Source organism: Brachyhypopomus gauderio, chromosome 9 (assembly GCF_052324685.1).
Source record: "Brachyhypopomus gauderio isolate BG-103 chromosome 9, BGAUD_0.2, whole genome shotgun sequence".
Lineage (NCBI taxonomy): Eukaryota > Metazoa > Chordata > Actinopteri > Gymnotiformes > Hypopomidae > Brachyhypopomus > Brachyhypopomus gauderio.
This window is the reverse complement of record NC_135219.1, coordinates 4,407,057-4,417,460: the sequence shown is the minus strand read 5'-3', so window position 1 is coordinate 4,417,460 and position 10,404 is coordinate 4,407,057. Positions and strand designations below refer to the sequence as shown.

The 10,404-nt window shown below is 44.1% G+C and overlaps 1 long non-coding RNA gene across 1 annotated transcript; it reads left to right on the top strand.

Moving 5' to 3' along the window:
* The first annotated feature begins 7,791 nt into the window (after positions 1 to 7,791).
* On the top strand, positions 7,792 to 10,088 carry LOC143522428 (uncharacterized). Its single transcript, XR_013132995.1, has 2 exons — positions 7,792 to 7,860; positions 9,422 to 10,088. It is a non-coding gene; the product is annotated as an uncharacterized LOC143522428 (long non-coding RNA).
* Positions 10,089 to 10,404: the final 316 nt, after the last annotated feature.

The following is a 10,404-nucleotide window of genomic DNA, read 5'->3' as shown; positions in this document are numbered from 1 at the left end:
TGCAACGCTATGTTCAGGTGACCCGGTAGTGGGCTTTGCTTTTGTCGCATACTGGAAACTGTACTGCATACTACTACGAGGACCAGTATGCAGTATCCAGTATGTAGTAGACTATTTCGAACACAGCCAAGGACTACAATAAATACAAGAGCTAGAAACACAGGAGAGACAAGAAGCATAAAGACAAAGGAACAACTTACAAACCAAACATAACTTCGGACTAGGAATACTAACACACAAGAGTATAACACAGTTGACTTACAACCAGGGACTGAAACACAGGGAGTATAAGTATCAAACAAATCAAGACATAAACCAGAAACACCTGAGAGGAAAGCAAGGGAGCAGGGACAGACAAGACAAGGTGAGGATCACATGGAAGACAGGGGCTGGACTCACTGGGGAACGGATCTAGACAAGGTTAAACAGAAGACATGGACAGGACTTACAGAAGGAGTGGATCCATTTGTGACACTAACGCATGCTTTGATGCTACAGGATTGGTGAGGGTGAAGTTGACAGACAGTTGTTCCAATAGCAGGCCATTCCTTACCATCAGATGGACAGAAGGGGAGGAGTCCTGGAGAAAGAGACATTCCCTGCATTCTGGGGCAGTATCTGTAGGACACACATTGTATAAAGATTAACTACATGGAAAGAAATCACTCCCCCTGGTGCGTGAAGACTTAGAGGCCTGGTTTTGCATTTCTAAATATCTTCTTCCTCAGTCATGTTTAAAAATAAAACACAATAATAAAAAAAAATTAAACTGCAAGTTCCCCAGAAGTGGTGTTTGTGATGTACAGTAGATTTCTGCTACTGACACAGTCTTAAATGAAATAAAATGCTACCAAAGCCTCTTATTCTCCTTTTAACAACACTCTCCTTTTCCCCTTCCTGTCTTCCCCTCTCTATTTCTGTCTCTAACCCCCTTCCTCTCTCTCTCTCTCTCTCTCTCTCTCTCTCTCACTCGATCCTACCAAGTGATGTCAGGATGGTAAGCTCTGTAGTTGTCTGGTGTCTGACCAAGAGCACCCAGGGACTGATGAATAAAACATTTTCTCTCTTAGACATTGGGTCGCACCCCAGGTATACAGCATACAGAAGAGAGAGGGGGAGAGCTGGAGAGAGGGAGGGAGGTGGAGAGATGGAGGGAAAGCAAGAGAGAGGGATAGAGGGAGGGGGAGAGAAACAGAGAGAGAGCCATAGAGATATGAGACAAGGTAGATTTATTTAAGTGCCATACACAAACATAGAAGAATGAAATAAAACTCATTACGATTTATATCTTATAAGGTTATACAATCATATACAAGATTATAAGGTTTATAATATAATATTAAATGATGTTATTTAAGTGGAAAATATAATGGGAGAAACAATGGGATGGGTGATTCCATCTGAGAGAGGCACACTCAGTCCTGCTTCTGTGTAGTTAGTGTTGACCTTGGGCAAACCTACCTTATGAACTCCTAGAGATCTACAAACCTACCTTATGAGCTCCTAGAGATCTACAAACCTACCTTATGAGCTCCTAGATCTACAAAGCCTGTGTGGCCTGGCTTGTTCAAGCATGTCAGGTAGATACACTGAATCATTTAATGAATTGTAGATGAGTTATTGTACCTTAATGCGAATTCTATAGCGTAAGAGGAGAAAATACAAACACACATTTTGGATCAGCTGAATTTGTCTGACCATCTTTGCTGTGAGACCAGTTAAAGATCATTGCAATAATAAATCTTGCTGGAGGTGGATGAGTTTCTCAAGGTCTTGTTTTGGAAAGAGATGTCTAGCTTTGTAAATATTTTGGAGATAACAGAATGCGGGCATGACTCGTAAAACTGAGATCCTTCAAACGCGCAGCTTATGAACTTGATTTGAGGGCTTTATAGTCAAGATAGGCAGCCAGTCTAAATCCTTCATCTTTATTCCCAAACCACATCATCTCAGTTTTAATGAGATTCATCACCATTCAGCTGCAAGACGGCTTACACATCCATCATGTTCGAGGCACGGACATAGTGGGTGTTATCTGTGCTACTGCCGTTTTTTAGTTGAGTGTTCAGTTAGAAACAGGTCATCCCTCACACCTCGTTTGAGCTTTCACAGTACAGTACTCAGTTGCATGTTTGATACCATCATGGCAGAAACACCATTTAGAATCACACTGCATTGAGACAGTGAGAGATGGCGGGACTATATATAGAGGAATATATCTCAGTTCTTCCAAAGAAAACAGTTAAGTGAAAGCTAATTAAAGAGCAATTAATAGTCACTCACTGTAATTCATTACTATTTATTATTTATTATTGTAAGGGTTGGCTCCAGCACTGTACCGCCGCCGCTAATCAGGCTAGATGAGCTACACCTGCTCGATAGCCCCTGTAAGCAGCTCACTCTGAGACACTTGTTGCTGAATCGTTCGTCAGTGTTCTGGCGTACGGATCAGCCGGTAAACATTGAGAGGTTTCGGGACTTGCTCTCGAGTTTCTGATTCTCTTGTCTCTCAAGTCCCTCTCTTGCCTCGGGTTGTTCCTCTTCCCTCCTTTACTTATATTTTTGCTTTGAAACTAAAGGATGAGTTATTTTGGCTGCTACGTTTGTTGGGAAGTGTAGTTCTGTTTCTGCCTCACTTGTTGAGAGAGCGAGTTCTTCCTCTGGCGTCCTTAGTTCTTTTCTTCCCGCCCAAACTGTTTGGGGATTTTTTTGTCTCCTTTTCTTTTGTCCTACTTTCCCACCGGTTGCTCCTTTCTTACTCCTTCTGGTCCTCAGGCCCTGTCATCTGGCCTCTTAGTTCTGTGGTCACGGTTCTGGTTGACCTACACGGTGACCCGGGTTCTGTTCTCGGTCTCCATGGTATTTCTCCCTATTGCTTTCACTCACTCCCAATTAACTCTGCGATCCTACCTACCTGTGGTGGCTCATCTGGTTAAGCTCTGGTTTACCAGCATAGTGATCCAGCATAGTGATCCTGGTTCACTTCCCCTCTCTGGCGAGCGACCATGTTTCAAATATGATTGCAAGCAGAGAGAGGAAATTTCAAGAGACAACAAGACTCCTTTTGTCTATACAGAGACTGAGCCGTTCCTAGTCTAGTCTGCATCTGGTTCCTGAGTCCTGTTTGCTCTGTTCTCAGCCTCCTTATTCTGGATTGTATAATTAAAACCTCCAAATAATATAAAACTGTCCTGCTTGGCTGAGTGGCACAAGATGTTTCAGAACATGGACACAACTGTATGTCTGGAGGAAGCTGGTTCTATCAGTCTGCTCCGGTGTAAGACGTATCGGACCAGGACGGACTACTGATTTAGCGTCGCTGCCATTTCACTGATCTGTGAACAGCCATGAAAATCTCTATGGTGCCCATGCATCAGTTGTCCACTTTCATCACAGAGTTATTGCCATGGCTACATGTATGTATCTTATTTTGCTATTATTTTTTACAGTGTGGTATCTACAGCTAGGGCACTCACACTACCAGTTAACTCCAAGCAAAATAAGTTCTCATTTACCATGTTTACTATTTTGACAATTTTAAAACTCTTCTAAAAAGTGGCCTCTCAAAAGTTAAGAAGTTAGACTCATGTTAAAGTGATGGTTTACTAGTGATCATTTATTTGATTAATGAGAGAACATTGCCATGGAAACAATGGAATGGTCCTGCAGTCAAACGCCAGTCACTGTAGTAAATCCCTTCACTGAAGTCCTAATGTCTGAGGACTTTCAGACAGCACCCTAAAGATTTTCACTTAAGTTAAAATCCTCCCTTAAGATTTATACTTAAGGGAAAAGCTTACCGGGCTTTATGCCACTGAGTAATGGAATATATTCAAGAAGTTAAGAGGAAGGACCTAGGTAGGCCATTCACTTCATGCCTGCAGCAAAGTTCACCACAAAATGTACCATCTGAACACTACCCACAAACCAATGGGCAAATGGAGCATGACCAAGAGGAACTGGGAAGGTTCCCAAGGTCAAGATTGCTCTCTAAATATGCCCAGAACAAACTTGGACATAGATCCATGCTTCTTACCCTGATTCAGTGTTGTCTGGAATACCAACCTCCACTGTCTCCATGCAGTCCAGGCCAGAAGACCCCTAGAGGGACTGACATATGGCGGGTGACACGGGTTCGTCTCCAGTAGGCCATGTGCCCTCACAAACATTTGGCAGGTCATCATTGTAGAGAGAACTGCAGGTGGTCTGTCTCCGTGCTGCCTGGTCTTGCTCCTTGGATTCTATCCCTGGATCCCATCATTAAAACCACCAAACACTACGCCTCTCCCACAAGTCTCACAGTGAAGGCACTTCAAAGTAAATAATTAGCAATCTAGTTATGTTCATGGACTAAGGGCTACAGAATGAACAATTACTCATACATTTCACCATGTAATAAAACTTTAGATAAACACCTGCCGATCGACTTCTGAGTAACTATCTGTAACATTTTACTGTCCTCACGTAATGGAAAATGGACATATCGATGTGCACAGAGCACTGAGAGGTCACAGTTAAGAGGCCTTGTGTGGACAGACTGACCTTATTAAAATGTTTAAGTCTCACACAATATGAAGAGGGCATCGATTCTTCAGTGCCCCACGAGAGTCTTCTCACACATACACTCCCTGTCTCTACACAAACACTCACTCTCACTTACACTCAACACAAACATGCTCTCTCTCTCTCTCTCTTTCTCTGTTCATCTGCGATTAGTAAATTCTAATATCACAGGGTTATATATATATATATATATATATATATATATATATATATATATATATATATATATATATATATATATAGCCTATTGGTATCCAAAAGAATAAAAGAATAATCTTGCTCTATCTATGCATTCCAGTGAGTGGCACTTGTTAAGGGTCCTTGAGACATATGGTTGGCTTATCTGTTCAAGGCTACTCGCGGAACGAGAGTGCCCTTCAGCGGAGTGTACACACACACACACACACACACACACACACACACACACACACACACACACACACACACAATGGCTGCAACACTCACAAATGTTCACACTCACAAATGTTAATTCAGTAACACACTCTCCTAACACACATGTATAGCCCTACAGTAGACAGCCACACACACACACACACACACACACACACACACACACACACACACACACACACACACACACACGCACACACACCATGGCTGCAACATACACACTCACAAATGTTCCTTCAATAACACACTCTCCTAACACACATGTATAGCCCTGCAGTAGACAGCCACACACACACACACACACACACACACACACACACACACACACACACACACACACACACACAATTCTTTGGTTGGCCTGCAACCCTCTCTGGTGATAACACCAAATGCCAAGTGGTGTGTGTTACCATGACGACAGAAGCAAAGGCATCTGGATCCATAGTCTAACTTTTGTCTTCACTGTACAGTGAACTTGTGCACATGTTGTTACAACTTGTTTACCAGTTGACTGACACATACAGTCACCCTCTGGGTCACTACTTAAAGTCAGAGCACGTTTTGCTGAAATTCTGGTGAAAAGTGATTTTTAAATCTTGGGAGATTCTTGGTCAAACTGAGGTCTGGGCTATGACTTGTCCACACAAATCCATTGAGGTTCCTGCTTCTGAAAGTCCTGTGTAGCTTTGCTGATATGCTCAGGGTGCTTGTCTTGTTGGAAGGTAAACCTCCACCCCTGGTCTCTCTGGTCTCAGGTTTTCTTTCCTGCATTTTGCTCTATTCGTCTTGCTTTCAGCTCTGACTAGTTTCCCAGTTCCTGCAAATCAACACCTCCACAGTGCAATGGTGTGGCTGACTGTGGAGATGGTGTCGTCAGGGTGATCTCTGCAACATGGCCAAACATTTTAGTTTTGGTCTTTTATGATCAAAGTAACTTTTCTCCAAAGTTTGCTGAGCTTCAAACATGTCTTATGGCCAAACTACAAACGTGATTTCAAATGGCATTTTTCAAAGGAAGGCTTTCTTATCGACACTCCACCATCGAGACCAGCCTGGTGAAGTGCCCAGAAAAGAGTTGCCTGGTGTTTAGCTTTTCCCATCCCAGCGGATGATCTCTAACTTTATTTAAACTTCATTTGAACTGAAGGACTACAAACACTTCATAATGTTGAGGGGAGAGAGAGGGGATAATGATGATGAAGGTCTTTGGGTAGTAGAGTTCAGTCTACCCGCTCTCACACCAAGGCTGTGCACATCAACATTCAGTTACGCTACCTTTTAACACACACACACACACACACACACACCTTTGTGCTACAGGATGGACCAGTCCCTCCTTCCTTGAGGTCAAATCCCAATCCATACCTCATGCACTTAGAACCTCAAGTACAGCTCAGCTAGAAACAGCATGCTTAAAGTCCCATAAAAAACACATTTGAAGACTCCTCTCTGTCTCCGACATGCTGGAACGATCTTCCACTGGCTGTCCAGACTGCAGTCTCTTGTGATCTTCAAACATAGACTGAAGTCTCACCTGTTTGTTGAGTACTTAATAAATCACCACCAAGACTGCAGATAGGAATCTATAGCCCTACAGAGTAAAACTCCAGCACTTACTGGTCGCAAAGTTGTCACTGTACTTTCCATTGTATGATGGTGTCTTATTTGCATTTCTAGGTAGCAGTTTTAATTACTGTAGTGTTGCAGTTAATTTTGGGGTTAGTTTTCAGGGTTAAAACCCTTTCTGTGCACTGACACACTATCTCCAATAACAGTTATAAATAAACCTTAAAGTTGGGTGTTGAATATTCAGTGTGTAGACACGCTGGATTAGTGCTGGAGTGGAAAGATATTGGGTGTGGTAGAGAGGCTGAGGGCATGTGAGACAGAGGCAGAGCTGTCAGATGGAGGACAAACTAAACAAACCTACAAACTTGTGTTTTCAGGTGCCCTGTGAAGTTTGATGTGGTCGTGGCTCTGAGCTGTAGCCACTCACTCACAGAACTGTGTGTGAGAACAAGGATAGGAGCTCCTTCAGGTTACCTAGGGTAAGGTTAAGGGTTAGGGTAAGGGTTAGGGTAAGGGTTAGGTCTCCTTATATACCTGCCGCCCACCTCCGGTTGAATCCATTCCAGAACAAGTATACAGTGAAAGTTAAAACTTCAGTTTAATAGTGTTCACAACCGCAGGCACCTCAGTTATACAGTGCACTTTCAGATATTCATTCTCAGGTCATGTTCATATTGTACACAGTTAACATCACATTTGTCACCCTCTAGTTCCTGCTCGTCTCCCACTGGGACGTCCCGAGTCTTTTCATGTGCCGTTGGAGCGTGCGTCCCCATGTGCGCGTCCCCATGTCCAGGGACACATGTGCTCTCTTCCTCTCTAATAGGAGCGTGTCAGGTCTGGGGATGATGCCGCACCAATATTGGCATCACAGTGGGGTTTTAGGCTGGAGAATGAGTGGGTCAGGTTTAGGACTGGGTGAGCAGTGGGTCAGGTTTAGGACTGGGGGAACGCATGCGTGTACGATGCATGCAGCCTTTTACAGTAGCTCCGTTTGCATTTCTTTCTAAAGTTTTCTTTTCACTTTATTTATTGTGTATTTATTTCAGTTACTATTGACATTTAACTCTGTTAAGCTGTGCCCTCCCAAATATGCTTGAGGGGAGAGCTTTTGTTTATATTTTCGTTGGGATATTTATGTTTTCATTCTCCACAGCGCAGCATGGACCCATTGTTTATACGAGGGATCAGCTGATCGCACTGAAACCAGCAAACATGGCCAATACGGACAATAATAACAATATTCCCCGTGAGCTTTGGAGACGGACACACAGGGGATGCAGAGGAGGAACGAAACAACGAACTGGAAAAGCGAGGGTGAGACGGAAAATGTGTTTGGAGAATTAAGCAATTTCCCCCTGGGATTAATAAAGTATTCTGATTCTGAACAGTGGGTCAGGTTTAGGACTGGGACAACAGTGGGTCAGGTTTAGGACTGGGACTACAGTGGGTCAGGTTTAGGACTGGGACTACAGTGGGTCAGGTTTAGGACTGGGATAACAGTGGTTCAGGTTTAGGACTGGGACTACAGTGGGTCAGGTTTAGGACTGGGACTACAGTGGGTCAGGTTTAGGACTGGGATAACAGTGGGTCAGGTTTAGGACTGGGACTACAGTGGGTCAGGTTTAGGACTGGGACAACAGTGGGTCAGGTTTAGGACTGGGACTACAGTGGGTCAGGTTTAGGACTGGGGGAACAGTGACTTCCGTTTAGGGCTAGGAAGAAGCAGGTTAGCTGGGGGAGAAGCAGTCATGCTTAGGGACAAGGAAGGGAAGTGGTACCTCTGGGGTTAATGTGTACAGGGGGAAGTAGATCAAGGAAGGGAAGTGGTACCTCTGGGGTTAATGTGTACAGGGGGAAGTAGATCAAGGAAGGGAAGTGGTACCTCTGGGGTTAATGTGTACAGGGGGAAGTATATCAAGGAAGGGAAGTGGTACCTCTGGGGTTAATGTGTACAGGGGGAAGTAGATCAAGGAAGGGAAGTGGTACCTCTGGGGTTAATGTGTACAGGGGGAAGTAGATCAAGGAAGGGAAGTGGTACCTCTGGGGTTAATGTGTACAGGGGGAAGTAGATCAAGGAAGGGAAGTGGTACCTCTGGGGTTAATGTGTACAGGGGGAAGTAGATCAAGGAAGGGAAGTGGTACCTCTGGGGTTAATGTGTACAGGGGGAAGTATATCAAGGAAGGGAAGTGGTACCTCTGGGGTTAATGTGTACAGGGGGAAGTAGATCAAGGAAGGGAAGTGGTACCTCTGGGGTTAATGTGTACAGGGGGAAGTATATCAAGGAAGGGAAGTGGTACCTCTGGGGTTAATGTGTACAGGGGGAAGTAGATCAAGGAAGGGAAGTGGTACCTCTGGGGTTAATGTGTACAGGGGGAAGTAGATCAAGGAAGGGAAGTGATACCTCTGGGGTTAATGTGTACAGGGGGAAGTAGATCAAGGCTTTAATGACAATAAAAAGCCAACTAACCTGGTTTGAGTGCTGGGGGACCAGCAACCTCCAACCACTGGAGTATTGTAGAGGTACTGTAATTGCTAAACAGAATCAGAAGGGACGTTTTCATCGGCAGTGTGGTAGTGGAATGTAAAGGTTCTCCATTGAGTTTAAGTGCTTAAGTGTTAAAGAAAAATCACAATTTAAAGACCCAACAAGTAGATGGAAGGTGTAAGAAGAAATACAAACCATATAACAAATTGCCATGAAAGAATTTGGTATCTGTCAACGCAGGCCCCATGTGAGGATCTATGTGCAGGTACTCAGAAGGTTTAGTAAGGGGAAAGCAAAAACTACCAAACAGACCAAGGTCTGTGGCAGAATGGAATAACCAGGTGTTACGTGCATGGTGTGCACGTTGTGTTTTCTGTCTTCATCCATAGGTGGACTCGTTGTTGCTGCTGATCGCCCTCTGGCCGTGGACAATCACCTTTGGCGTGTTCCACCAATCTGGTGACGGGAAGGCTTCATCAGCTAACCAACGGGATGCTGTGGAGGGCGGGCGTTCTGGCTTAAATGATGGATGCAAGGACGGAAGAGGGAGACACCTGAATGCTGTTTGACAGAGTTGTTGTGTAGCTAATGTTGTGTGGTTGATGTGTGGCCGAGTTGTGTGTGTTGTGCAGAAAACCAGTCTAGTTTTATGTGAATGTTTCATGTGGTATGTGTAGGTGGTTATCAGGTCTCCTGAATATCCCAGTGTGTACTGTGCTCACTGTTCATGTGTGAGGCTATGGTGGGGTAGGTTAACTCTTTTCTCTTGTTTGTAGTATTGTTTTGTTGTATAGGTGTTAGGAAAGAAGGCGGGTGTCATTTTTGTATGTTTGTTAGGTTAGGGGTTTGGTAGGTAGGGAAGAGTTTATATTTCTTTCATTGCTTTGATGCCGCCTGTGACCCACTATAGTCAGGTATGTGTACGTGGCATATGTACAGTAAATGGGCATTGCCATCTAGCCCGTTGTGAGACGTTATAACTTTTGTCTAGACTATTGTCTATGTGCATCTGTTTTGTGTGTTGGCTCTCTGGACCAGTAAAGATCCTAGTCGCTATCTGCTTGACTCTGTGCCGTGTATCTTATTCCACCCTACACCCAACAACAGTCCTGTGCATCTGTAGAGGGGGACGTAACACAGGTAAACCAGGTAACAATACATCAGGAAGAGGCTGAAGGCAAAAGATCAGAACACGGAGCGAAACAAGACAAAACTAGGTATGATTTTACCTATTTAAATAATAAAAAAAGAACAGCAATACTTCTCAAAGGGCTACTGTGGAAGTCAGGCTTAAATAGGCAATGTAATCAGCTGAAACTGGAGTCTTTAGTGTTCTGGAGATGGGGCCCTCTGGTGGTGGATGGGGGAATTG